We start from the raw sequence: 6,065 nt of genomic DNA on the forward strand, positions 1-6,065 counted from the left end.
TGTAGAAGAACCTTCAGTCCCCTGGACAGGTTCAGAATTTTCTAAAGGCCCTTGCTTACATGTCACAATTGTTAGTGTTCCTGTTGTAGTGTGAGGAGGTGCAGATATTGAAAGTTTCACAGTCCCTTGGGTAGATAACAATGTTTTCTTAGTTCCCTGGGTAGATGGAGAAGATATCACAGCCTCTGTTACAGATGGTGGATGTTGCAGGGTATCTTGCATAGATAGAGAAATTGTAGAAGCCTTTTGAAAAGAACTGAAAAATTTCACAGGTCCTGGTTTAGATGGCGAATTTTCTAGAGCCCCAGTTTCAGATGTGGGCAGCCCCATAGCCCCTGTAGGACACAGAGAATGTATCTCAGCTCCTTGATTTGATGGAAATATTTGAGGCACCCTATCAGCATATTGAGTAGATCCTAAAGCTCCTGTCTTATGACATGATGGTTCTACAGTCCCCTGTAGTGATAAAGACTGTCTCACAATGTCTTTTTCTGATTTGTATTTTGTACCTTCCTTTTGGGAGGATACCAAAGAACCTAGGGTCCCTTGTGCCAGTGATGACATTTCAAGAGACCTTTGCAATTGGAAATCCCCTAGTTTAGATGGTGAAGAATGCAGAGTCTGTTTAGAAGGTGTGTAAGTGGGCAGTGGTCCTTGGGTAGTTATCAAAAGTTCTAAGGTCTGTGAAGTAAATTGATCATGTTTCTGAGCATTTGCTGCAGTAAGTGAGTTTTTTCCACCATCCTTGGTGGATTGCAAAGACCCTTGAAGCCCTTGGCAAGATGAGGAAGATAACAAAGACTCAGTAGCAAGAGTAGGTAAGGAAATTCCCACAGGATCTGGGCCAGGCAGCATATGGCTTGGAAAACCTGAGACATTTTTCAAATGTCCTGGAGATCTCTGAGAATCTGAATATGTCCCCATATCCACATCCACAGATGGCAATGGTCCTTTAGACACCTTAGAAGGTGAGGAAGGTGGCCTATCACCCAGAACAGAAAAAGAATGTCTGAGAGTTCCCTGTGTGGATGTGGAGAGTTCTGGAGTCTGTTGTGCAGAGAGAGATTGTCCCACAGCCCCTTGAACAGAATACAAATGTGCTACACTTCCTTCTGAGGAGGAAGGAGTTCCATGTTGCCATTGAGTGAGTGGCATGACATTTAGGGGGGACACTGAGCCAGACTGAGATAAATCTAGAACTCCATGAATGTGGGGCAAATTGGATGGAGTCTCCTGAGATGACAGAGAAAGGCTCACAGGCTCTGGAGCCACTGGTAAGGGTCCAGGAGCCACAATGGCTGACGGGGAAATTGCCAGAGCTCCTGGTCTAGGTGGAAAAGCTCCTAGCAATCTTTGAGTACGTTGGCAGGCTCTTGTTTTACTTGGGAGAGATAACAAAGGTGCTAAAGTCCCTTGAGTACTTGGTGAAGTAGCATCAGTACTCTGGGTAGTTGTGGAAAGATCCAGAGGCCTTTGCAAGGACATCAAAGGTCCTGCAAACTCAGGTGAGCATGAAGAAGATTCCAGAGGCCCCTGAGTTGGGGGTGCATGTCTGGAAACTCCTTGTGCTGATGAAGAATGATCCAGATCTCCCGGAAGGTGGAGTGAATATCCTGAACACCTTGTTGAAGATGGAAAAGTTTTCTGAACACCTTGGCCAGGTGGCAAATGTTCTGTTGTTCCCTGGACACCCAGAGTTCCTGGGGAAAATGCTAAACATCCTAAAGACCTTTGCACAGCTGGTAAAGTTTCTAGATGCTCATGCTTAGATGTTAACGATCTAGCAGATCCTAGGGCAGATGGTAACTGTCCCACAACAAGAATGTTGGAGGCAGAAGGTTTTTTAGATGCTTTAGAAGACATGGAAGATTTTTGATATGTTTGGGCTAAAGGCACAACTTCTAGATGATTTTTTTTACATGTGGACTTTCCCTTAGACCCTTGGTAATATAAAAGAGGTTGTGTCGTTCTGAAGTCTGATTGGCCAACGGACCAATCACCTTGAGCATGGGCAAAATGTTCTGGATCATTTGAGAGAGATAAAGAAATTCCCTGGAGCTCTGGGCCAGATCGTGAACAGACCAGAGCCTTTTGGTTAGACAGAGAAAGCCCTTGAGCCTTTTGGGGAAATATGGAATGTCCACCATACCCTTTGTCCAACTGGCAACTTTCCACAGTCCCTTGGTCATCTGTGGGATGTTTCAAGGCATTTTGGACAGATACAGAAGGGGTGGGACTCACCTGAGGAGTCGTTGTAGCGATTGATGTTTCTTTGGCAGCAGGAGATGATGCAAGTCCCCTTTCATCAGAAGTTCTGGAGTCTCCTTTATCAGAAGGATCAACACTCAACCTGTTTTTAGTAGAAACCGGATGCTTGGGGAAAACATGGGTAGAGGGAGAAGGTCTACTACTTCCCATCAGAGAAGGCATGTGAAAGGAACACTCTTGGGTAGATGGAGATAATTGTAAAGCACCCTGTTCAGATATGGTAGATCCTTTGACCATCTGCACAGATGGGGAAGGTATTAATGTGTCTTGTGTACCCGTGCAATTCTTGCCCGTGGCTTCAGAGTGAGGGGAATGTCCTAGAGATACCTGTGTAGATGTGGCCTCTCCTAGAGCATCATGGACATATGTGAGAGGTATAAGAGCCTCTTGAGCAGGTAGGGAAATTTCTAGACCTCCTTGTGTACTAGTGGAAGTTCCAAGAAAATTTTCTTCAGCCTGAGAAAGGGATAACACCTTCTGTATAGAAGTATCAGGTGTTGTAGCCAGCTTGATAGGCAAAACAGGTTCCAAGGGCCCTTTTGAAGATGAAGTAGAACCTAGAGCCTTATGGGCATTTGGAAGATATTCTGGAGACATTTGTGGGCATGGAGAAGGACCAACGGCCCTTTGTCCAGGTGGATAAGAGTCTATAGCATCTTGTGTAGATGGGGAAGATGGCTGATCCTCTTGAGGAGATAGGGAAGTTCTCATAGTCTCCTGTGAAGTTTGGGGAGGTCCTATGGATTCTTGTGCACAGGTAGAATCCAAGGAATTCCCTTCTTTAGCCGTACAGGATGCTACAGACTCTTGTGTGTGCAAATCACCTCCCACAGCACCTTGCTCACATAGGATTGGATCCAGAACCTTCTGTACAGATGGAATCTGTCCTAGAACATCTTTTGTAGATGTGTCACATCCACGAGTCATTTCTAAAGATGGGACTGTGGCTAGAACTCCTTTTGTAGATGTAGCCTGTCCTACAAACCCTTTATGTGATAGGGTAGTACTCAGACAATCCTGTACAGGTTTTGGAAATCGTAGCATCTTTGATGTATATGGGGAATCCTTTACAACCTCTCCTACAGATACACAATGTCCCAGTGTCACCAAGGGCTGCATGGAGGGTTGTATGGTCTCAGCACACTGTACAAATATGGAGCTTGTTTGGCTCCCTGGGAGCATTTTGGCAGAATCTTGGCTGTTTGGGACCTGATGACAAGTCAGGAGGACCCTTTTGGCTGGTAGGGGATATTTGAATAATTCTTGATCAGATCGGGACTTTCTGGAGACCCGTTGTTTAGAGAGAGCATCTTTCAATCCTCTGCTAGAATGAGAATGTTCAGGGTCACTTTTCATAGCAGGAGAATGATTTAATCTTCCTTTCTGTGGGAGATCAGATTTAAGAACATGTCTTTGATGCTCTTCCATAGAGGGAGATAATCCTAGTGGCCACCTAACAGATGGAGAAGGTCTCAGAACCCCTGGGGAAGATGCTGATGGTTCTAGTTCACTTTGTGTATGTGCAGAAGGCACAAGAGTCCCTTTGGAGGACTCGGGAGTTTCTATCACATATAGCCTATGTGTGGAACTCTCAAGAGCCCCTTCTAAGGATGGCAAAGGTCCTTGAGCTCCTGGTATAGGTGTGGAAATTTTTGTCTCTGCTTGGGCAGGTATGAGCGGTGTGAGGCTCACTTTTGGAATCGTGATTGCATTTCTTTCCCTTTGGACTGTAAGAGATGATCTGAGCCCATTTTTTAATGGTAGAGGACTTTGAAAGCCCTCTTGGTTTAAAGGGGAAGTTCTGAAATCCTCTTGGTCAGCAGGGTCAGGTCTCAAACTCACTTTACTAGAAGCAGATTGCATGGGGCACTTTGGGGGAGAAGGGGAACATCTTTGGCTGTCTTTGTGAGAGGACTTAGCTTTATGCCCTGCTTTGGCAGCTGTCAAACATGTTGAACTCTCCTGGGGAGAGGAAGTGGAAGTCGATACATTTGAGACAAAAGAGAAATCAGTGATGTTACCTTTGGGAGAAGGAGGTTTGGATCCCTCCTTGTCTGATGGGGCCTGTTGTAGGTCCCCTTGACCAGAGGAGTCTTGTCCAACATGCTTTGGAGGAGAATTGGAAAGATTAGAGTTATGTAGGGTAGGGGATAACCTTTTGGAACTCCTTCTGGAAGAGGAGGCATGTATGATTTTCCTTTCAGCACAAGTGGGAAGTCTTTGGGATGCCTGGGCAGATGTGGAATGCCCCATAGACTCTTGGAAATATCTGGTTAGTTCGAGAACATCTTGGGTGGATAGGGACAGTCCCTGAGCATGTTGGGTGGATAGGGACAGTCCCCGAGCATGTTGGGTGGATAGGGACAGTCCCTGAGCATCTTGGGGAGAAGTGGAAGTTCCCGGATCTCCTTGGCTAGATACGGAAGGGTGTGGGGAACCTTGAATATGTGGGGAGATTACCTGTCCATGTTGTCCAGCAGAAGACGGCCCAGGCACTGTGTGATCTTCTTTAAACTTGTGACTGGCATCTCCAGCCCCGTTTGTGGAAGATGCTGCAGGCACTCTATCACCCAACTGGTCAAAATCCATAGGTTCTTCAAACACAGTGGACATAGACTGGCTTCTTGTCACCTTCCCAGGGATGGGCACAGAAGAGGAGGCTACTCTTTTTCTGGTGGCAGGCTGTAAAACAGATGGTCTGGTATCCCTGGTCAGTGGGTGACTCGTGCCCTCAGGAACCCTCAGAGGAATTGTAACTGTCCATTTTTTGTTCTCTTTCAGGTTCCTCAAAGGGTCCGGGATCCTCTTCTTGGCTGAAGCCTTGACAAGAGCTTTGAGTTTCTGTAGCTTTTCTGTCACGTGAGCATCAGGTTTTTTGAATCTCTGGTCTTCATAGGGATTTGGGCTCCTGAACTTGTACCGAGTCCGTCTAAGGAGCCCCGGATGATCAAAGTCCCTCGGGTCTCTGCTGGTCAAGTGCTTCCCTTGTTGGGGTAAGGTGTTACCATCCGGTTGGGGGACAGTGAAGGGGGTCCCAGGCCGTGGAGGCTGGGAACCCTGCAAGAGATTCCCCAATTGGGGTACGGTATTATTATTCCTTTGGGGGACACTGAAGGGGGTCCCAGGCCGTGGAGGCTGGGAAACCGGTCCCTGGTCAGAGGGTAAAGTCCGGGCTGAGGCTTCCTGCCCTCTCTCCACACGTCTGGCCATTTAATCGTGAAGGAAATTGTTCAAGAAACATGAAATGGGCCACTGCCCATGAAAGGGGCAGTGCATGTACTTGCCAATGGTGACTCGTGGCAAACAATGCTTAAGCAGCAACCTTTGAGAGCGGCACTCTCTCCCGAGTACTGTGAACGCGTCCTGAAGGCCAAGAGCACAGAACTAGAGTGACCGTTGGCCTCAGGAATGAAGCAAAGTTCTAGAACTGCTGTCCTCATGCCTGCACGGGCCAGTTGCGAGCTGGAGAGCAGCTGTCCTCATGCCTGCCAGTCCCGAGCCTGGACAGTGAGTGTCCTTGCGCCTGCACGGGCCAGTCCTGAGCCTGGACAGTGAGTGTCCTTGCGCCTGCACAGGCCAGTCCCGAGCCTGGAGAGAGGCTGTCCTCATGCCTGCCCGGGCCAGTCCCGAGCCTGGAGAGAGGCTGTCCTCATGCCTGCCCGGGCCAGTCCCGAGCCTGGAGAGAGGCTGTTCTCGAGCCTGTAGAGGCCAGTCCTGAGCTGCCTCACTTTGCAGTTCTGCTTGAGGTAGCAGTGCAACCATCCAAGCATTCTGAATGAGGAGGGACACTGAGGAGC

The sequence above is a fragment of the Mus musculus genome, chromosome Y, assembly GCF_000001635.26.
Source record: "Mus musculus strain C57BL/6J chromosome Y, GRCm38.p6 C57BL/6J".
Taxonomy (NCBI): domain Eukaryota; kingdom Metazoa; phylum Chordata; class Mammalia; order Rodentia; family Muridae; genus Mus; species Mus musculus.